Source organism: Canis lupus, chromosome 7 (genome assembly GCF_011100685.1).
Source record: "Canis lupus familiaris isolate Mischka breed German Shepherd chromosome 7, alternate assembly UU_Cfam_GSD_1.0, whole genome shotgun sequence".
Taxonomy (NCBI): Eukaryota; Metazoa; Chordata; class Mammalia; order Carnivora; family Canidae; genus Canis; species Canis lupus.
In genome coordinates this window covers 14104715-14129655 of record NC_049228.1, presented here as the reverse complement: position 1 = coordinate 14129655, position 24941 = coordinate 14104715, and the positions used below count along the sequence as shown (strand labels likewise).

General features: G+C 35.4%; 1 protein-coding gene and 1 pseudogene across 1 annotated transcript in view; both read right to left on the bottom strand.

Moving 5' to 3' along the window:
- XPR1 (xenotropic and polytropic retrovirus receptor 1) overlaps window positions 1-24941 on the bottom strand; it is a 213827-nt gene that overhangs the window by 118155 nt on the left and 70731 nt on the right.
- LOC102156663 lies at window positions 5308-24224 on the bottom strand (annotated as a pseudogene).

The window sequence follows — 24941 nt, the reverse complement described above, 5'->3', positions numbered from 1 at the left end:
TTCAGCACAGCCTCTTTAAAGATAATTACCTTAACAAGCACTTCCTAATTGTTTTACTTTTTTTCAAAAGAGATATAATTATGATTTGTTGAGTGTCTACATTATGCCAGTCCTGGGCTAGGGCCTGCACACACGAATCTTGAATTGTTAGAATGCCGATTACCACTTGGTACAGAGCAAAGTTAGGGTCAAAGTGATCTGCTAAAAGTCAACTAAGTGATATAGTTAGGATTCAAATTCAGATTCCACTGCTAACACAATGGTCTTTCTACATAACTGCTTTGGGCTTTTGTTTTTAAATAATTAAAAGGGACATTAAAAGGGACATCTGATACTTCTTTATTACATGGTATTTATATTAACTTCTAAGGCTTAATGTTTTGATATATAATAAGATAATTATTTTTTAATTCTACCATTTGATGTGTCTATCTAAAACCATTATCAGTAACCTTACCGTTATTTGAGTATTCTTTAAAAATACATTGATATTGTTTATGATGAGAGTTAGTGACAAGCCAGAAGATGTGTGATTTGGACATTGCTGTATTTCTAAAATATATAACAGAATGCTCAATTTTACTGCACAATCAAGGCATATCAGAGGCACAGTCTATGAAAGAGCATAGACTAGAATCTGTTAATCCTCAATAAAAAATTACAGTCATCAAGCCTCTTCACCACAATCAAGTTGTTTAACCAAGGTGTGTGGTACAGCAATGAGGAAATGCCTAAAAATCTCCAAAGAAATATGACAGGAATAGTTACATTTAGAGGTTGAAAGTAAGGCATGTTCCACATGCCAAAAATCAAGTATATAAGACTTTTGGTAAAAAGGTGCTATTAGTGAAGCTCTCAGAAAATATAAAAAATAGGAACATACTGATATTGTCTAATGTTTTATGGTAAATTTTCATATCCAAATCATTTTAACATCTACGATGAAACTATAGCAAAAGAACCAACAAATTTAGCCATATAATTTAAAAGAGAGAGAATACATAATCCTTTAAAAAATTTAGTTATCTAAGCTAACTACTATGCTTTATTTTATCACAATTCTTCTATTTTTATTTATAACCAAAATTCCTTTTCCATCCCTGTGCACCTTCTGCCAACCAAGGTTAGTATTCAAGTCTGCAAGGAAATTTTAATTATTAATATAATAAACATTGAACTTTCACTTGGAGCTTCAATCTTATTTTCTCTCATACTCATACTATGTCCTTCCTCTTTTTCCATTACTAAGTGTCATAGATGATGCTATCATTATATTGCTTTCTATATTTATAAGGGTCCAAGCTCATATCTCCAGACTTATGGGCGACATGTTTATTCCCCTTAGACATTAACTCTTCCTTTCTCCTTCCTCCATGATGGAAACAAATTTCAACAGTCTATATGAAAGATGAGCTCAACATCCCTTATACATTTAAAATTATACACATGCTTGTGAGACTTATTTCAATGATTATTGCCATCTGCTCTATTTTACAGGAAAGAGGGTCTGCACTGCAAACTAAACTATTGGTTCATTTCAATTATTCTACCTTTGAGAGTGACCTACATTTAATTTCCCAGGAAATGTATACAGTAGTGATGCATTGTGACAACTATAATATTATGGAAGAACACACAAAATTTTAAAATACTATCAGCAGGGCAGCCCCGGTAGCACAGCGGTTTAGCGCCGCTTGCAGCCCGGGGTGTGATCCTGGAGACCCGGGATCGAGTCCCGCATTGGGCTCCCTGCATGGAGCCTGCTTCTCCTTCTGCCTGTGTCTCTGCCTCTCTCTCTCTCTGTCTCTCATGAATAAATAAATAAAATATTTAAAAAAAATAATAAATAAAATAAAATAAAATAAAATACTATCAGCAGATTTGGCTGTTTTAAAAGTAAATCATACCTGGCTCACAAAGTAAATATGCTAATATAAAATATGTCTTAAATTTTTAAACAGTAGCATATAAAAGACATAACTTTAAAAAAGTTTCAAAGACATAGCTTTAGTTTTAAAGACATAACTTTAAAAAAGTTTCAAAGACATAGCTTTAGTTTTAGACATAGCATAGTTTTTAGTTTAGCTTTAGTTTTAGTTTTTTAGTTTTAGAAACTTACAGTTTCTAATACATTCATTCCAAGTATTATTTATTATGTATTGATATGAAAGGCATGTTTTGAAGGACTGGCCATATTAGAAAAGCAATACCAAAGAGTTCCTCTACTAATAGTAAGAAAATTTGGTCATTATGATCTCAAATTAAGGAAGTTATTAAGGATTAGACAAAAAAATACACAATTGAATAAGAAACGCCCTGTAGCTTGTGTATTAACAATTATAAAAATATGGGCATATGAGTCAGAAATGAAAAAAATTAAGTTTTTATTCACAAACAACATAATGTGCATGTACCATATCCTCAGAAACCTATAAACACACTACAAGAGCTAGTAAGTGAATTTAACTAGGAAATTCAATTGTTTCTACATTCTAAGCAACAAATGATTAGAAAATAAAATTTATAAATATTATCATCTATGATAACATAAAAAATATGAAATACTTAGGAATAAACTGAGCAAAATATGTGGAAGGTATGTACATAAAAGTGTGGAGAAAAAAAGTGTAGAGAACTAAAAATACTTGGAAAACTAAAAATGTTGCAAAGACAAAGTAAGCAAGACTTAAATAAGTGGAGAAATACATCATGTTCGTGGATTACAATGTTCGACATTGTTAACATGGTAATTCTCATCATAGGTGACAGATTCAATGCAATCCCAATCAAAATCCCAGCAGGCTTTTTTACAAAACTTGAGAAGATTTAAAAAAATTATCTGGAAATGCAATAAACCTAGAATAGCCAAACAATTTTGAAAATGAAAAAAGCTGGAAGATTTAGACTGTCCAATTTCAAGACTTACTATAAAGCTATAGTAATGAAGACAAGTATTATACTGGTGGAAGGATAAACCCTATGGAATACAACAGAGTGCTCAGAAACAGACCCACGTATGTACGGTCACTTGGTTTTCTACAAAGATGCCAACATAATTCAATCCTTCCTATATATATTTGCAAACATACGTGAGGAGGAAACACTATTACTCTATATTATTCTTCTGGAAGTAATAGGATTAAAACGTGTAAAGGCTTACTTTTCCCTGATTAGTAATTATTAATCCACACAGAAAGGTATCTCAGTGTTTCATCTTCTCTATGTTTAGCAATTAGTTCGTCCTCCTATGGGAGCTGGAAAGCAATCAGCTATGCACTACAGAAATGCAGCTGCTTTTATTTAAAATAGATGAAGGTGGGAAGTGAGAAGACTGACTATATGACCCCTACAATATACTCTTAATGTGCAAGAAAAGAAAACCTGTCAAACAGGAGCTTTAAAAAAAATTTTTTTTATTCCATTCTAAAAATGGGAAGAAAAGTCATCATAATGACAGAAAACATAAGGTTGTCAAAGAATCTATAATATATCTTTGGAGTAAAAGAAAATCAGTCTGTGGCTATAAGCACTATTAAAAAAAATTTTTTTAAATAAAATCATTTCCTTATTAAACCGGAAGGGGGACAGAAGGGTGAAAAAGAACAAAAAGTTTCAAAATAAAAGCAAAAATTTTAATTACTCTTGGGAAAACATTTCCAAGAAAATGTTGACATGTGCTATGATTCACCGTTTCTTTTCAATAGTCAATAAATATATTCTTTATGCTTCTAATGTCGCTCTTTGAAATACAATTGAATATTGGTATTTTTAACCAAAAGCTCCCAGCAATAGAATTCAAAAGAAAACCATACTCCCTCAAATCTTCATTTGTCCTTTTAACTAAGAAATGTTTTTAATACTGGTGAAAGTGACAATACTAAAGAATATAATAACCTTGAAGTTAAAGCCAGTGTTATTTTTATTTTCATCAACCCTGATTACACAAAGTATGGCCGATATTTTTATTCTGTTTGAAAAAGCCAAAGGGGAGAAAAGGAGAGGAGAAAGCAGTATTTACTGAATGCCTGTCCTGTGCCAGACACAGTGGTGTGCTGATAAATGTTTAACAATCAGCCCTCGAGGGTGTGTGTGTGTGTGTGTGTATGAAGTGTATGTTTATTATAAATTTTGAAGGCTGTAGGATATCATTTAAAATTTTTAAGAAAATATACAATACTCCTTATTGTAAACTTCTTAGAGCCAACTAATTCTCACAGAATGTTCTACTGATTTTGCCAAACTCCTGAAGCCAACCTAGAGTTGCAAGAGATAAATGTAATTCTAATCTTAATGTTATTTAATATTTTCACTTACATTAAAGAATAAAAGCAAAGTGAAATAACAATGATATATGTCATAGCCTAGTTTGTTCATCAACTGATATAAGCAACCTCTTTGCTGAATTAGATAATACATGTACATCTTGGAGATATTGAGGGTTCTGTTTCAGACCACTGCAATAAAATGAATATTGCAAAAAAGCAAGTCAAATAAATGTTTTGGTCCCAGAGCATATAAAAGTTATGTTTATAGTATACTGTAGTCTGTTAAGTGTAACAGCATAACACCTTAAAAAACTAATGTATGAAGGTTAATTAACATATTTTATATGCTAAAAAAAAATTAAACATCAGCTGAGCTTTCAGCAAGTGGTATCTTTTTGCTGTTAGAAGATCTTAACCTCCGTGTTGATGGCTGCTGACTGATGAGGGTGGTAGGTGGTGAAGGCTGGGTGGCTCAGGCAATTCTATTTTTTAAGGTCAATTAAATTAACTTTATTCAGAGTAAGTTTACATTAAATTACAATATTAACAATCCCGAGAGTTAGCATAAAATTTAAGAAGTAGAAATCCATTTGGTCAATTTATAGACCACATATTATAGAACTCACAAATAAAAATTTACAAACATAAAAATAATGACAATACTTAAATTATGAGGATTTTCTCATGGAAACCCCCAAAATGACCTATTTTAAGTACACGTTTCTAAAAGGGAGAAACTTTTTAGTAATTCAGCACAAAATCAAATTAAATAAACTTGGAATATCCCAGAAAATGCTGCTTTAAACATTTATACCATGAATAAAATTCCTTTGGTAGCTTTTAATCAAAATGAAGCACACTACTATGAAAAATATAAAGTACTTTTACATGTTACTTAGAAAAGTATCTTTGTTACAGTGATGGTACTAATATTATTGTCCTCTGCTCAACCTCACCTGTATATACACAAAACATGAAACCAGGTGGCAACAGAATCCTTTTAATCTTTTAACAAAAATAACCTCTGCTTCACAATATCAAGACTTTAACTCTCCTATAAAACTCTTTACAGTGGTTATAGCACAAAGAACAATGGTATGTCTATAAAAACAACCAAACTTTATTAGAGCAATGGTACAAATACTGCAACGAAAAGAAATTAAACAGCAGATACCCCAATGCGAAAAACAGGGGCTACTAGGATCAATCTTAGAAGAGTAAACACAAGCACACTATCCCCAAAACTCCTAACCAGAAAATCCAGACAACTCAGCAGAAGTAGAACAAAGATGCTCATGGGTTCACCACAGCAAGCACACCAAACCTGGTGTCGTCTTGGCACACATGAGAGGTCTCACTGAGAAATCTTGCTCTAAAAAGTCAGTCATCACAGTTTAAAATGTATGGAACATAAAGGAAACAAACAGATGCCAATATTTACGTTTCATAATTGATTAGCCAGCTCCTGACACTGTTTGTTCCTAAGGCTTGCCAACAAAGGGATCTTGTTTCTAAATCAAATGTCCATCAACTAAGAGAGCCTGCCTTCAGGAATACACCAGTCATCTCTGCAGCCCATGAAGGCAGCAGGGAGGGTCATCTTAACTATGGACTCGTTGAGCACACACAGACACCAAACCAAACGTTCAGCTTTCTGCCACAAGAGCAACACCTTACAAAGGAACCTCTTTTAACCAATATTTTCTTGTCCAATCTCAAAGTCATTCTGCACAGAGCAACAAAATTCAAACAACAAGAAGGATAAGAGGAAGAACTGGGGGGAAAGACACATATGCCATTTGCAAACCCTTAAGCTTTGTGGAGGGTGATCCAAGAATCCTCGCTTTTTCTTTCTAATCCAAGTCTGTGCTGGCTCAATCTCAGAAGTCTTGGAAACAGCAAAGAAATGCTTAAGTGATCTGAAGATACATTCTAGTGTTTCATTGAGAGAAAGCAGCTAGCCAATAATCAGGCCATGTAGTACTGGTGATAGTCTTTGTCTCTCTCCATATACTGTCTATAAGAAATTCAATTCTCTTTTTCAAATATCCAAGTTATACTGGAAATTTCACTGGCTATACAATTCAGAAACTAGAAGATTATGACAGTTTTTCTCATCTTCATTATTCTGACAATAACAGGGTCAATCTGGTATTGTCTTTCCTGAAACATTCTATCAGTGGTGCTGACCTGTTCTTCGCCGGTTTCCTTCATCTGGATCTGGCTGTTATTTGAAACAACTTGTGTTTGAATTCCCTGAACATGAACATGTCCCCATCTTCCACCTCCTTCCCTTTAGGACTTCTAACCAGAACTCGTGCTTTGCCACAGGCTAGAGACTGTAATGTTCTTTGCAGTTCACTGTCCTTTATTCCTATGCCTATTTTTATTTCTTCAAAGCTGAACCTACCCCCTTCTTTGAGAAGCACCAGCATCTGGAAGTGGGACATCTGGAAATCCTTTCCTTCCTTAAACTCAGCTTTTAAAACAGCATTCTCCAATGTAGTTTGCCATTGAAGTTTTCTACCATTGTGCTTTTTCTGAGATAAAATGTCTCAAATAATTCCTGAAGCTTAACATTTTTAGAGTTAAAGGCATTTCCATAGGTGTGTATGTTGGCTAGTATCCCATCATAAGTCTACTCACTGTTAGATCTATAGAGCCTGGGTCACTATGATTTTTCATATACTGCTTGAAATGAACGATGATGTCCTTGGAGAGCTCCATGTTCTTGAACATGCCTTCCAGCTTGCTGGTGAAAGCAGCACCACACTCATGCTCTAGTTTTATTTTTTTTTATTTGATTTTTATTTTTTTTAAAAAGATTTTATTTATCTATTCATGAGAGACACAGAAAGGCAGAGGCATAGGCACAGGGAGAAGCAGGCTCGCTGTGAAGAGCCCAATGCAGGACTTGATCCCAGGACCCTGGGATCACGACCTGAGCCAAAGGCAGATGGTCAACCACTGAGCCACCCAGGCACCCCACTCATGCTTTATTTTAAAGACTTTTATTCATTTACTTGACAGAGAGAGAGAGAGAGAGAGAACAAGCAGGGGAGCAGGAGAGGGAGAAGCAGAATCTCCACTGATCAGGGAGCCAGAGGTGGAGCTGGATCCCAAGACCCTAGGATCAGAACCTGAACCAAAGGCAGATGCTTAATCAACTGAGCCACCCAGGTACCCCTTTCTCCTGCTTTAGTTGTGACAACATAGCTTTTTCAGCATCTACTAAGGTGCTTTTTCCAACAAGGAGTCTTTTTGCAAAATCCTTTTTATAAAAGGCTTCAAAGAAATCTTTACCCCGAATGAACCTGAATATTATCATGACCATGTGAGAATCCTCTTCAGCTTTTCATCTGTTGCTTCTTTATTACTTTTCTTGATTTTGAATTAACATGCTTTGCTATCAATTCTGTGGGTTTATTTGGCCTCTTCTTGATAACTGCTTCAAAGGATTCCTTCACCAAGTTGACAAACTTTTTGTTCCTCTGAAAGCACATTTCTATCACATGATGCACCAGATCTTTAAAATCTACCAAGTCCTGTACCATAGCTTTGTCTTTTTCAAAACAGATAACAGTTGCTGTCCCAAAAGTCTTGATGTACTTGCTCCAGTGCTGTAGCAGAATCTGCTGCCTGTGCTTCATATGGCTGAACAGCTGGTATATCTGAGTGAGGTCAGGCACTCTGTTCTCATCAAGAAGGTGGTCAAGCCCTTTCTACAGAATTGCTGTTCAGTGTTCTCCTAATAGCTGTTTCTCCACATAAGCAATCAGTGGTTTGTGTGTGCTGTGGTCTAAATACATGATTACTCAGTCTCCCTTCTTCTCTAAATGCTTACTTACATGGTTAAGATATTCTGGAACCTCTCTTTCTTACATTAATCTCTGGCCTTCTGCAGCATATAAACAATTAGTTTCTTCCAAAAATTTCACTTCAAATAAATTCTGTATACCTCAAGGTCAGGGAGCATACTCAGCAGACTCTTTAATAAGCTTCAATCCACTGCTTTGCCACTTCTTTCTTGTTCAGTCAATAGAATTCCATCAATTCTTTTACTCTGAACCATTTTATCTCTAATGATTTGGTTTCTAAAAAGTTCCAATCCCATATCCTAGATAAAAAGAAGCATGGAATTCTGAATTCAAGAATAGAAAAAATATATATTCAGGAAAATATTTCTGATCTTTTGTCTGCAATGCTCTTGCCAGCATTTGTTAATCTTCTTTAAAAATAAAACACTAACTGGTGAGTCTTCTCTAAACTGAAGGATCTGTGCTTAGACATGATCTTCACAGACCTGGCACAGCTGTTTCTAGAGTGTTGAGGAAACTCAACAGATTTTCAACATCTTAATAGAGTTCTTCCAGGTTGTATTTGATGGAGATACTACTTGTATGGCTTTCACTGCCAGGTGTCTTGAGTGTAGTTATCAGGTAAGTTAGGCTCATCTCAGAAATTCTTCATCACTAATTTCTTGGAGGCACTGCCACCCCCGCTTTGGAGGTGATGGCCGCTTCTTGAGGGACACGGACGTGGTAAGGCCAATAGTGAGCACAAATGCCAAGAGATGGCCTTCCTGGGAGTTTGTCATTGTTGCAGCCAGGAAAAGTGGGGGACTGCCCTGATCCACCCTGACTGGCCACCCAATCACCAATGCCCAATAGCTCAGGCAATTCTTAACGTAAGACAATGAAGTTTGCCACACTGATTGACTTCCTTTCACAAATGATTTCTCTGTAGCATGTGATGCTATTTGACAGTATTTTGCCTGTAGAAGAATGTCTTCCAAATTGGAGTCAATCCTCCCAAACTCTGCCACAGTTTTATCAACTATGTTTATGTAATATTCTGAATCTTTTGTTGTCATTTCAACAGTCTTCAAAGCATCTTCACCAGTAGATTCCATCTCAAGAAACTACCATCTCTACTCATCCATTCAAAGCAACTCCTCATCCATTAAAGTTTTATCACGGAACTGTAGCAATTAAAATATAATAATGAAAAGGTTTGAAATATCACAAGAATTATCGAAATGTGACACAAAAACATGAAATGAGCAAACACTGTTGGACAAAGTAGCACCAATAAACTTGCTCAATGGAGGGCTGCCACAAATTTTCAATATGTAAAAAATGCAGTATCTGTGAAGCTCAATAAAGTGCAATAGAACGAGTTTAGACTACTTCCTCCATTTTTGTGTTACTAGCAATAACAGGCAATAAACACGACAAACCTTTTTTTTGTTTGTTTAAGATTTTATTTATTTATTCATGAGAGACAGTGAAAGAGAGAGAGGCAGAGACACAGGCACAGGGAGAAGCAGGTTCCTCACAAGGAGCCTGATGTGGGACTCGATTCCCAAACCGGGATCAGGCTCTGAGCCAAAGGCAGATGCGTCCCATGACAAACTTTATTTTAAAAAAAAGGTATATTCATTTGAGAGAGAGAGAACATGCACACACTCGCACATGTTCATGCATGGAAGGAGAAGAAGAGAGAATCCCAAACAGACCCCACGCTGAGCAGGGAACCCCTGCTTCATTCCATGACCCCGAGATCACAACCTGGGCTGAAACCAAGAGTCAGAGGCTTAACTCACTGTGCCATACAGGCACCCCCCAGACACAACAAACTTCTAAATATAATCTGCTTTATTGCTAGTTTCTCCATCACTTTCTTAAATGCAGACATCCAACAAAATAATAAATCAAGCTCCAGTCTACGGTATTTACCAATTTCTATGGTATGAATACTATCATGATAGATTTCAAGCTACCAATATGAACACACTGAACAGAGTAGGGAAGAGATACGCAATAGCACATCATTATATGGTATTTCCCCACACAGATGTAAGAGACATGAATAATGTATAAACTATGTACAATGTAGCAATATAACTATAAAGTGATGAGTTTTTAGCATTTATTGTCTTTGCTTTTATTTTTAAGAATTTATTTATTTTAGAGAGAGCACATGAGCAGGGGGAGGCACAAGATGGGGGGGATCTCAAGCAGACTCCACCTTAAGGATGGAGCCCCACATAGAGCTCAATCTCACAACCCTAAGATCATGACCTGAACTGAAACCAAGAACCACTTTTAACATAATTTAATTATAAAGTTTGTGTAACTTAATTTTTAATGATGGCTATGTTTAACAATCACCTCATAAGATATCTAAAACTTTAACAATCAGCTTTTATGCAGGGGTACAAGCCGGCTCCAGTGTACTATTGGCTGGAGATTACATAAATGTTTCACGAACAAAGGAACTAAAACTTAGCAGTGATTCGTTTAGGATCACATGGTTGGTAAATGGTAACACTGATTCAAGCTGGAGTATGACAGCCTCTAATTCTGTGTTGTATCATATCTGGTTATCAAAGATATAATTTATACCAAACTTTAATATTAAAAGTCATTAAGGATGTTTTTCTATGTAAATATTTAAGTGTATACTTGTTTTTATTGTCTTTTTTATTTCAAAGAACACTTTAACCACTCTAAATAAGGAATAGTTTGCTACATGGACTTAAGAGTTTTGATTGGAAAGATAGGGGCCTACTCAAAGAAATATTAATAGAGGTATGCTTCTTGGGAAGTGGTAAGCTATCACAACTAAGGGACTGGCCAGTCTTCTTATGTGTTATTATTTTTAAAATCTCTATTTTTCTGCATACGTGTGTTTACTCCCTCTATGTATTTATATTATCTCATTGTTTCTGCCTCATAGATTTCAATTAAAGTCAGAATAATATCTCTGCAAGGACTAATATTTAACTAGTGACAGAGCCTTCCCTATTAGCTTATTTAAAAAAAACACTTCACTATCCAAATTTCAGATCTATTGAACAATAAGTACTAAAGAAACAACAAATAATCCCTTATAATTAAGAACACTAAAAATCTAACAAGACTGGGATCCCTGGGTGGCGCAGCGGTTTGGCGCCTGCCTTTGGCCCAGGGCGCGATCCTGGAGACCTGGGATCAAATCCCACGTCGGGCTCCCGGTGCATGGAGCCTGCTTCTCCCTCTGCCTGTGTCTCTGCCTCTCTCTCTCTCTCTCCCTGTGTGACTATCATAAATAAATAAAATAAAAAAAAAAATCTAACAAGACAAATTACAAATTAAATAATAGACTGATTTGTGAACTACTATGGGCTAAAAAGTACAAATAAACAATACATTACCAAATGAATGAATAAGAGCTCTGAACAATAATACAGTTTTACCCCATACTTTTAACATCTTCTGAAAGCCAGTGCCTATCCTGATAATCAGTGAAGATAAAAACTGAGATATAAGTTGTTTACAGGCAGCTACAATAACCCACTGAGGGAAAACTGTTAATGATTACTAGTATTCTTTAAAAAAAAAAAAAAAAAAGTATACCAATTTCTAAGTTTTCGATTCAGGCAATGAAATTAGATTCCTTGATCTACTATCTACTAAACAGGGTGTGAGTGAAGACATAGCTGTTGCAAATATTAAAACACAATACACTGATTACTCATAATTAAAAACAAAAGGCTACTTGTCATAAAAATAATATAATTAGTAGATTTCAATTTGAAAAGTGAACTGTAAAAATCATGAAGCTGATTTCAATCATGCTACATAAAATAAATGTAACTTAATCCCATTAGATAGATAGGCATTTTATACACAGAGCAACACATTTTTAAGTAATTCTTATACTCATGTCCCCTACCATGCACCCTCCAAAAACCCCCCTTTCAGAAGTTTATTCACTGCTGTTGGAAGATTACCGCTGAGCCACCCAGGCGTCCCCCTAAGAAAATGTTTTAAAGATAACTAGGTTCTAGCAAGATCGGTTTTTTTTGTTTAGAGAGGAAGAAGGTTTTTTTTTTTTTTTAATGTCCTATTAAAAAAACAAACAAGCGATCAAGGTTTTGGTATTGAGTAAGATGTAGTAATAAGCACATGCCATCTGTCTCTCCCACTTAATTCTTCTATAAAACCTACATAGAATGCATGCGGCAAGCAGTTATTCAAGGGCTCTGAAAAGTAAATAAGAGTAAATAGTTTGGGGGAAAAGACCAGAATTTAAAGTAACAGCAAAGCAGCCACAGGATTAGCAATTTTTTTTTTCCTTTTTGATATCCAGTGGCCTGGACTCAGTGTAGTTCCAAAACACAAAAGTAGGCATCAGTGCAGACAAATTGAGCACAAAACCTCTTGTAAATCTGACCTGAGGAAAAGAAAGGAATCTCTTAACACTCAGTGGAGGAAATTTCTACTTTTCTTTTATCCATTTTTTTTTCACCCTACCACCCAAGAAACTCCTTGGTAGTGGTGGTAGTAACAATGATGGTAATAGGGACTACAGAACATAAAACACTGAAGGAGGGCAGCCCCGGTGGTGCAGCGGTTTAGCGCCGCCTGTAGCCTGGGGTGTGATCCTGGAGACCCTGGATTGAGACCCTGGATCAAGTCCCACGTCAGGCTTCCTGTATGGAGTCTGCTTCTCCCTCTGCCTGTGTCTCTGCCCCCCTCTCTCTGTCTCTATAAATAAATAAAATCTTTAAATAAAAAATAAAACATTAAAAAAAAAAAAACACTGAAGGAGGGAAGGACCCCTGTTTCTCTCTCTGAACTTCCACTGCTTGGCCTCAGACACTGGCAAGTCCCAGGAATTGCTCAGCAAAGTGGGATAAAAAAGCCTTAGTTACCTGGCTAGAGGAACAAAAAGAGGAACTCCAGAGAACTAGAGTACTAAGGACAATGTACAGAGAAAAGACCTTGGGAAAGCAAGCCCATAAAGTTATTTATGATCTCCTGGGATTATCTGTAAGCGGCATATGTGAAAATCTGAGTCTAAACATCACACCATAGGCATTGAGAAGTATACAGATACCAGGCTGACATTGGTTGACAACACACGAGGTATTGACATGACATACCTGAGGTAGCACAACAAAGGCTTTGAAAAAGGCACTCATGTAAAAATATCACAAACCATAGAAGGTGAAGTTCAGACTTGTGTCAACCTGAACAAATCAATCATCCGTATAGAAGAACATTCTACAACATATAAGCAAGACCTTAGATCTCATAACATAATATTCTAAATATCCACGGCATAATCCAAAACTACCTGGCACACAAATACCCAGGAAAACGTCAACATGCATGGGAAAGACAACAAACACCAACTCCAAGATGACATTGATGTTGGAATTATATTACAAAAACTATTATAAAAATGTTTCATCAAATAAGAGCAAATATTCTTGAGGAAGCGAAGGACAGAAAGCTCCAGCTAACAAACAGAAGATAAAAGAAGAAGAATCAAATGCAAAATTTAGAATAGAAAAACAGCAATAGAAATAAAAATTCAATGAAAGGATCCAACAAAAGAATAGAGATGACAGAGGAAAGAGTCAATACACTTACAGATAGATCAACACGAATTATCCAATCTGAACCACAGAGAAAAATAAAATAGGAGGAAGGGTGAAAGAGCTTCCTACTCTTAAGCTCCATGGAGGGGAGAGAGGCTAATATTACTTATAATATTTAATCAACCATACCTTCATAATGGAACCTCCACAAAAATCTCAAGTGAAAGGGTTCCAATAGCTTCAAGTTGGTGAATGCATACATAAGCCAGGAGAGTAGTGCACTCCAACACCATGGTAACAGAAGCTCTTGTGCTTGGGATGCTTCTAGACCTTGCTCTTTGTACCTTTCTATCTGGCTGTTCACTATTCATATGTATCCTTTATAATATCTTTTGAAATTAACTGGTAATAAATACTGTATTTTCCTAAGTTTTGTGACCTGTTGCAGCAAACTACTGAACCTGAGAAGGGGATTGTGGGAATCCTAATTTGTAGCTAAGTCAGACAGAAGTATGGGTAACCTGGGGACATACTATTTGCTATTGCCATCTTCACTTGAAGGCAGTCTTATAGGATTAAGACCTTAACCTGTGTGTTTTTTTTTTTTTTTTTTGCTAACTCTAGGTAGAGTCATAAGTGCATTAAATTGTAGAAAACCAATTGGTATCCACCGAGAATTAGAGAATTGCTTGGTGTGGAAAACCCAAATATGTAGTGTCAGAAGTGTTTTGAGCAGAGAAAATCACTTTAACTTCAAATGAGATCAATCTGAATACATGTTCAGACAGATCATAATCAAAGTGTAAAAAACTACAACTAAAAAAAACTCTTGAAAGTAGCCAGAGAAAAACAACTCATTAGTTACTACAGAACAATGATTTGAGTAACTGTGGATTTCTTACTAGAAATCAAGGAGGCTAGCCATAGAGGTTGATTCATATTTTTAAGAACGCTAAAAAAAGAACTACCAACCCAGAATACATATCCAATGAATACATCCTTATGGAATGAAGGTGAAACAAAGGTAATATCAATGGAAGAAAATCCAAGAGCATTTGTTGCCAGCAGACTACTCTTAAAAAAAAAAATGCTAAAGGAAGTTTTTCAGGCAGAAGAGGAATAATACCAATAGAAACCAAGAACCTCAGCAATGAAAAGAAAGCAACAGAAGTGATAAATATTTAGGTATAGGTAATGAACTATTCTTCCATGAGTTCTTTTTTTTTTTTAAAGATGTTATTTAGTTATTCATAGAGACACACAGAGAGAGAGGCAGAGACACAGGCAGAGGGAGAAGCAGGCTCCATGCAGGGAGCCTGACGTGGGACTCGATCCTAGGTCTCCAGGATCACACCCCGGGCTGCAGGTGGCAATAAACTGCTGTGCCACTAGGGCTGCCCCCATGAGTTCTTTAAAATGTTTGACAGGTCTGGGTGGCTCAGCTGGTTAAGTGTCTGCCTTCAGTTCAGGTCATGACCCAAGAGTCCTAGGATAGAGCCCCACTTGCTGCTCAGCAAGGAGTCTTTTTTTTTTCTCTCTCTCTCTTTCTGCCCCTCTCCACTGCTCATTCTCTCTCTCTCTAATAAAGTCTTTTTTAAAAAATAAAATGTTTGACAGTTGAAAAAAATTAGACCCTTTTCTAGTAAGGCTTTCAATATATACTGATATAATATATAAGACAACTACAGCATAAAGGGGAAAAGGAAAAGAGACCTATTTGGTGTTAAGGTTTCTACATTTCAAATAAAATTGTAAAATATTAACTTTAAGTAAATTGTGAAAGGTAAGGTAAACATGTATTGTAATCCTTAGTGCAACCATTTTTAAAAACCAAAACTACAGAAATACATATGTAAAAATATAATAAATTAAAACAATTCTAAATATATTCAAGTAACTTGCCTCCTCAAAAACAAGAGAAAAATAGATTTAAAAATGGAGAAAAATTTAAAAATCAAATAATAAAGGGATATATAATTCCAAACAATTACATTAAATGTAAATGACCTATCACACAAATTAAAAGACAGATTGTTATAATGAGTTTTAAAAAATTATCCAACTATATTCTGTCTACAAGAAACTCACCTATACATAACGATATAAATAGTTTTCAAGTAAAAGGACAGAAAAACACATACCATGCAAACACTAATCAAAAGAAAAATTAAGGGGCTATATTAGTATCAAAGTAGACTTCAGACCCAAGAAAATTATCACGTATGAAATTCACCATATAATGAAAAGAAGCCAATTCATCAAGAATTTACAAATTCCTAAATGTGTATGTACCTAACAATAAGTTTCAAAATACATGAAGCAAAAATTTACAGAACTGAAAGGAGAGATAAACAAATCCACAATTATAGTTGGAGGTTTCAACATATCTCCTTCAATAATCAGTAAAATGAACAGACAGAAAATTAACAAGAACACAGAGGAACTGAACAATAGCATCAACCAACTGGATCTGGCATTTAAAGAACACTCCACCCAACAACATCAGAATATGTTTATTCTTTTCAAAATGTACATGGAACATTCACCAAGATAGACCCTATCCTGTGTCATAAAATAAGCTTTAGCAAATTTAAAAGAATTAAAATTATATAAAGTATGTTCCTCTAAACCATAAAAGAATTAGTAATTAATAATAAAAAGATAGGAGCAAAATCTCTAAACACACTGAAATCAAGATCACTTCTAGATAACCCATGAATATAAAAGGAATCAAGGGAAATAAAATATTTTGAATTGAATGAATATGAAAAGACAACCTGTCAAAATTCGAGAAATAGAGCAAAGGAGTGCCTAGAGGGAAACTTCTGGAATAAAAAAAAAATTTTTTTTAAGATTTTATTTATTTATTCATGAGAGACACAGGGAGAGGGGCAGAGACATAGGCAGAGGGAGAAGCAGGCTCCCTGTGGGGAGCCTGATGTGGGACTTGATCTCAGGACCCCAGGATCACGCCCTGAGCCAAAGGCAGACGCTCAACCACTGAGCCACCCAGGTGTCCCAATAAAATGTTTATATGAGAAAAGAAGAAAGGTCTCAATCAATCTAAACGTCCACATTAAGAAATTTTTAAAAAATGAACAAAATAAACCCAATGCACTCAAAATAAAATAAAAGGAAAATAATAGAAATTGCTGAATTTGAAAACAAAAAACTCCATAATCAGTGAAATCAAAGGCTAGTTCTCTACAAACAAAAAAAAAACTGATTCGAAAAATGTCAAGCAAAACTAACAGAAAAAAGAAGACACAAATTACCAGCATTTAATATAAAATGGGATATAACTACAGACCCTAGACATTAAAAAGATAATAGAAAAATAGTACAAACAATTCTAAGCACATAAATTCAACAACTTAGATGAAATGGACCAATTCCTTGAATACCACAAAATACCGAAATTCACACCAAATGAAACAGATAACCTAAGAAGTCTTATAACTGCTAAAGAAACTGGATAATGACAAAAACAATTCTCTTCCAAAAAACAGAATCTGTAGACCCAGACAGTTTCAATGGTGGATTCTACATAACATTTAATGAGGCATACCAAACTTCCAAAAAAACAGAAAATACTTCCCAACCCAGATTCTGATGTTAACGTGATACCAAAACCACACAAAGATAGTACAGGAAAAGAAAACTACAGACCCATATCCTTCTTGGATAGAAATTTTTAAAATCCTCAACATACTATGAGATAATTTAATCCAGCAATATATAGAAACAATAATATACCACAACTAAGTGGGGTATATCCCAAGAATATAAAACTAGCTCAATATTTGAAAATCAATGGGCAGCCCAGTGGCTCAGCAGTTTAGCACCGTCTTCAGCCCAGAGTGTGATCCTGGAGACCCAGGATCGAGTCCCACATCAGGCTCCCTGCATGGAGCCTGCTTCTCCCTCTGCCTGTGTCTGTGCCCCTCTCTCTCTGTTGTCTCTCATGAAAAAATAAAATCTTTAAAAAAATGTTTGAAAATCAAGCAATGTAGTACACCCTATTAACAGTATAAAATATAAAACCCATGATCCTATAATTTGATGAAGAAAACACATCTGATAAAATCCCATGTCCTTCAACAGTAAAAAAAAACTTTAGCAAACTAGGAATAGAAGGAAATTTCCACAATCTGATGAAAAAGCATTTATAAGGGTAAAACATCAGCTAACAATGTATTTAATGGTGAAGACTAAGATGGGAATAAGGAAAAAGAATGGCCATTCTCACCACACCTATACAACATCATACTGGAAGTGCTGGTCAGTGTAATAATTTAAGAAAAAGATAAGGCATACAGACTGGAAAGGAAGACATAAAACTTCCCCTGTTCTCAGATAACATAACTGTTTATATAGACAATCCAAAGGAATCTACAAGAACCCCTAAAACTCATGAGTGAGTTTTCAGTCACAGGATACAAGGTCAATACATTAAAAAAAAAAGTCAATCATATCTTTATATAACACTGATGGACAACTGGCAAATTAAATTTAAAAACCAACATCAGGGGTATGTGGGTGGCTCAGTCAGTTGAGTGTCCAACTATTGATTTCAGCTGAGATCATGATCTCAGGGTCATGAGATCAAGCCCTGTGTCAGACTCTGCTTGACAGTCTCTCCCTCATCTTCTCCCTCTCCCCTTACCTATCTCCCTGTTCTTTTTTTTTTTTTTTTTTTTTTTTTTTAAACTAAGAACACCTGAGTGGCTCAGCGGTTGAGCGGCTGCCTTTGGCTCATGGCGTGATCCCGGGGTCGGGGATCAAGTCCCACATCAGTCTCCTTGCAGGGAGCCTGCTTCTTCCTCTGCCTGTGTCTCTGCCTCTGTGTGTGTGTGTGTCTCATGAATAAATACATAAAATCTTTAAGAAAAAATAAATGTAAACAACTGATGAAATACATAAAAGAAGACCTAAATGGAGAGGCTTACCACAAGTTATGGACTAGAAGACTAAACCATAAAGAAGTCAACTCTCCCTAAATTGATCCATAGACTTAACATACTTTCAATCAATATGCCAGGATTTTTTTTCTACATAGAGAAAAACTGAGTCCAAAATTCATATTGAAAGGCAAAAGAATTAGAAAAATCATTAAATTTCTGAAGAAGAGCAATAAAGTCAGAGAAATCACAGTATCTGATTGTAATACATAATCAAGACAATGTTCATACTATGGTACTGGCAAAAGGATGGACAGAAACATACAGCAATGAAACAGAGTCCATAAATAGACCTTCGAAAATAAAGCAAATTAGTTCCTAACAAAGGTGCAAAGGCAATCCAAAAGAGAAAGGAGACTCTTCCCAGCAAATCACATGAGAACAAGTGAACATCTATCTATATGTAAGAAAATGAACTGGCCTAAACCTCACATCTTCTATAAAAATTAACTAAGATGAGATGACAGAACTAAATGTAAAACTATAAAACTTTTAGAAGAAAATAAAGGAGAAAATCTTTGTGACCAGAAGTTAGGCAAAGAGATGTTAAGGATGACACCAAAATGAAAAAACTGAAAAGTAGGACTTCATCAAAATTAAAAACTTTTGCTGTACAAAGGATATTGTTAAAAGAATGAAAAATAAGCTACAGACTGGGAGAAAACATTCGCAGTACACATAATCAACAAAGGACTTGTATCCAGAATACGTAAGAAACTTTCAACACTGGATAGGAAGAATATGGGCAACACAAATAAAAAATGGACAAGACTAGGAAACAGATGACAAGTGAAAAGACACTCAACACCATTAGACACTAGAGAAATGCAAAAGAAAACCACAGTAAAAACGTTCTAAACCTAAGACTGTAGTGATGCTGAATATACTAAAAACATCTAAATTGCACACACTTTAAATGAATGATTTTATGTTCTGTAAATTATAAGAAAGACTCTAAAAAATAGAACTACAATGAGGTACTACCATTTATATACATATTAGAATGGCTAAAATAAAAAATACTGTATCAAGTGTTGGTGAGGATGCAGAACAACTGGAACTCTTATGTTGCTAATGGGAATGCAAAATGAAACAGCCACTCCAGAAAACATTTTGGCAGTTCCTTATAAAGTTAAACACAGACTTACCAAATGACCCAGCAATGCCACTTCTGGGTATCTAGAGAAATAAAAAACTTATATTCACACAAAAACCTGTAATAAAAGGAATGGATTACTGATATAAGTAACAACTTGCATAAATCTCAAAGGACTTATACTGTATGAAAGAAGCCAGTATCAAAGCTACATACATATTATTCAATTTATATGACCCTCTCAAAAAGACAAAACTATAGTGATGGGAAATGGGGCTTATGTGTAGGAGGAGAGTGTGACTGTACAGGGATAGCTCAAGGATTTGAGGATGACAGAACTATTCTGTACCCTGATTATGGTAGTGATTACACAGATTTTACATATGTTAAAATTCATAGAACTGTACACCCATAAAAAGTAAACCTTAGGGGATCCCTGGGTGGCTCAGCAGTTTAGTGCCTGCCTTTGGCCCAGGGCACGATCCTGGAGTCCCAGGATCGAGTCCCACGTTGGGCTCCCGGCATGGAGCCTGCTTCTCCCTCCTCCTGTGTCTCTGCCTCTCTCTCTCTCTCTCTGTCTATAATAAATAAATAAATAAATAAATAAATAAATAAATAAATAAATAAATAAACAAACAAACAAACAATCTTTTTAAAAAAAGTAAACCTTACTGTTAGTGTAAAAAATAAAATTTAAAATGTCAAGCAATCAAATAACTGTATCAATTTATACTATCACTACTGCAAGAGGCCATTTCCCAGCAAGGAGAGACACCAATCAAAAAGGAAGAACATAATTTTTGTCAAATCATTTGTTTTAAAAAATACCATTTCAGATATATATAACCTGTATTTTCTCCAGTTTTACCAGCCTCAAGGAGTATTAGTGATAACTCCAATGTTTACAACCTGTTGCCCTTACTTGCTTATCTCCTATCTCCTTTTGGTCTCCACTCCCCCACCTCTAACCCAGTTATTTGTGAGAGGTGGTCTTAGGTTCTTCACATTCTGTCCGTATTTAGTTATGTTCAATCCTTAAAAAGCCACTTCACCATTGCTAATGCTGACCTTCCAAATCTGTAAGTCCTTAAAAGGTTCCTTTAGCCCTCAATATATAAAAGACATGCTAAAAATAAAATAAAATAAAATAAAAATAAAAGACATCCTAAATCCTACAGAGATGAGGAGAACACCTTCTCACTGTAATTGTTTCAGGTTCCTTGAATGTTCCATGCTCATCTCTAGATTCTGGTACTCTCTTTCTTCAACTTGAAAAACTTCCCCACATTTTTCCTAGCCAATTCATCCTCCAAGTGTCAGGTAAAACATTAATATCTTAAAACAACATTCTCTGACCCTTCCAGATTATGTTATAAATTCTCTTGTCATATTATTCTACAGCACTCTGTATTTCTTCTTCACAATACTTAAATTCTTTCAATTACTTATTTAAAATCATTGCTGGGGGGGGGGGCACCTGGGTGGCTTAGTCGGTTACTTGTCTGCCTTTGGTTCAGGTCATGACCCCAGAGTTCTGGGATTAAGCTCCAGCATGGGGCTCCCTGCTCAGCTGGGAGCCTATTTCTCTCTCTCCCTCTGCCTGTCTCTCTCCCTGCTTGTGCTGTCAAATAAATAAACTCTTCAAAAAAATAAAAAACAGGGGCATCTGGGTGGCTCAGCGGGTGATCCCAGGGTCCTGGAATCGAGTCCCACATCAGGCTTCCCATGGGGAGCTTGCTTCTCCCTCTGCCTATGTCTCTGCCTCTCTCTCTGTTTCTAATGAATAAATATATAAAATCTTTTTAAAAATAATAAATAATAAGTAATTAATAAAATAAAATCACTGCTGGGTTACATAGACCCCAAAAGGATAGGACAAGTATCTATTTCATTTATTGTCATGACTAGTATATGGAAGACACACAAGACTGACTGGCTGCTATATACCTTGAGAGGTAATGATATCTCTATCCCCAGAGGTGTGAAAAGAGGACTGTGCGACCATCTCAATAATAATGTAAAAAAGATTCATGCAATGGATGGGGTCTAAAGCTAGAAGATCTTCAAAATCCTCTGAAACACCTTATTATAGTGTGAATTACAAAATGTCATGTAATTAGAATACAAGGGAACACATACTAAAAATATTCTGAACATAATTTATTCTTTACTATCTTATTTATAAGTCAATTTTTAAAACCAGTGCCTCAGTTATTAAGAGTGAAAATAATTAATATAAATGTAATTATCATATTGTAGATGAAAGAAATCATTAAGAGGTAGTTCAAATTAAGAGAATGTCAGGGGATCCCTGGGTGGCGCAGCGGTTTGGCGCCTGCCTTTGGCCCAGGGCGCGATCCTGGAGACCCAGGATCGAATCCCACATCGGGCTCCCGGTGCATGGAGCCTGCTTCTCCCTCTGCCTGTGTCTCTGCCTCTCTCTCTCTCTGTGACTATCATGAATAAATAAATAAAATCTTTAAAAAAAAAAAAAAAAAAAAGAGAATGTCAGCTGACATGCTCTCACCCTTTGATCAATCAATTAAAATATTTAATGAGTATACAAATCAAATTCTGGTGAGACACAGTATTAGTACTAAATGCGCCTAAAAGATGTTTGAAATAAAAATTCTGAACAATATTTAAAAATTTAAAGGACCAAGCTCAATCTTGTCCTCCCACTGAATTAACAGATGTTGCCTGTTTTTGTTTGGAATACATATCTTCTAACAGAATTAATTATTTAGCTAATATTTTCTTTCTTATGAAATCTGGTGTTAATTGGAAATCAATTTTTCTTAAGTCTAACTAAACAAGTTAAATGTTTAGAGAGAGCCATAATGCAATACTCAAATCTGTTTAAAATCATTTAAAAAGACACTATTTGACCAGTTTTCAAATAGACTTGGACTATCAAACACAGACATTCTGTCTGACAATATGTATTTCTGAATTCAAATGGATTTTTGCAATACAACAGGCATTATTCAATGAAGTCACATTAAAAACATATTAAAGATCAAATCTCCCTTATGAGTACTAAAGGGAACTAAATTACATCTCTGTCATTCCTCACTGTCACATTACAAAGATCTCAAGATCCTTCACTAATTACATCTGCAAAGACCACATAAATAAATAAATAAAAAGTTACAAATTTTCAATGAAGGTCACATTCTAAGGTTAATCTTTTTGTGCTTCAACTTCCCTTCTAATATAGAGAGGGAGTGCTGATTAAATACTTCTTTTTCCAAGTCACCAACGGCATCCTTATTGCTGCTAAGACAGACCCTTTTCAATCCGTATCTTCTGAGACCCCTCTGCCTCATTTCACAATACTGACCATTCACAGTTCTTGACACTCTATCTCTCATCTTGGTTTCCAACATACTAATCTTTAGGGTTGGTTCTTACTAAAGTCTACCACCTACTGGGGAAGACATCAAAATCTTTATCTCTGGCTCATATTACCACTTACTGAGATCTATAGGACATGCTGAGCATCTGCTATTGGCTGTCCCACAGACATCTTAAATTCAACTAATCCAAAATTGAATTTATCAGGCAGCCCAGGTAGTTCAGCGGTTTAGCTCCGCCTTCAGCCCAGGGCCTGATCCTGGAGACCAGGAATCGAGTCCCACGTCGGGCTCCCTGCATGGAGCCCTGCTTCTCCCTCTGCCTGTGTCTCTGCCTCTTTCTCTCTGTCTCTCATGAATGCATAAATAAAATCTTTAAAAACAACAACAACAACAACAACAACAACAACAAAATTGAATTCATCAACTTGGAAGTGTACAGGTTAGGAGCAAAACCTCTGGAATCAAGATTATTCTACTTAAAATCCTGGACCTGCCTCTTTCTTATAAAGTGTCCAACCAGGGAAAAGATCCTCTGACTCTTTCTTTGACTCCTTCTCTTTTCTATAAAATAGAATAACCAACCTACACCTAACAGATTATAGTTTATAATGGTGAATAAAATCAAGGTCTGAAATGGTCAATCCTTATTTCACCATGGAGGTTTATTCTATGCTAAAATGTGAGTTATATGGCAATGGATTTGTAGAACCAAAACTATAGTGCTTCTAAGAATCAAAGATGTATTTCCCATACCACCATGTTTTAACTGCATTTCTGTTATCAATAAAGTATACATCTTATAATTTTTTTCTGAAAAGCTGATATTAAATTATGATAACTGAGGAAATATTAAAGTTGATACTGCCTCTCAACATAATGATTTTTCCATTTACTAAATAATGGCATCTCTATTTGGAGTTTAGCATATCAGGTAGTGTTTTAGTTAAGTAGTGTTTATTTATCTAGTTATCATAGCACTTCAACCAGCAGCGGCATATGTAAGAGAAACCATATTTATTTAAGTTCCTTAAAGTGAATATGTGATTTAATTATAAACTTCTTTTTTCTTTTTTCTTAGGTTACTTACATAATATCCCAGTTCCTAGCATCCACAAACCCTTCCTTATCCTTAAGGCACGCTGCATTATAACTTTTGCAAGTCCCAGGCATTTTTGCCTTGGTAAACTGCTAGTCCTATTGCATAAAATATTGAAAATTATATTTTACAACTGCACTATTATAAAGGTGAATATAATCCAGGTTGGATTCATTATTCTAATATTCATTTTCTTCTGATTTTAAAATAAACTAAAAACTTTTTTGCAGGCTCCCAAGAGAGATATGGGCCCTAAGTACTGTGCTTATATTACAGTGCCTAATGGATAAGAGCCTGTTTCAAGACTGTGCTAAAAGTCAACTCTATTCAATATTCATTGATCTCTTCCCAAACATTCTCAAAGCCAAATGTTATCTTCTAACTCTCACAGCACTTGGTTCTCTTTTTCCTTGTAACATTTATCTCATTGAGTTAGATAATTAACAGTCTACTCCCTTCTAAGGACCATGGTTTACTTATTTTTTTGACCACCTCTCACCTCTAGGATTTGGCACATGATTCTGGTTTTTTATTAAGCTGTGTGTTAATGTATTCAGGAGAGAACCCAGTCTTCTTTCCATCTCTGTTTGTAGAAGGAAGGGTAACAAGAACCCTTAGAACAGAAAAGACTAATAAATACAAATGGTCACACACAATATGCACATAGAAAAACTATGTGATGTAAGATCATGAAATAGCCAAATGTTTCAAGACAAGCTAACTACTCCTCCTAGTAGATAAGACAGAGAAGACAGCTATCTATCTTACTAGAGAAGATAGCTATCACATAT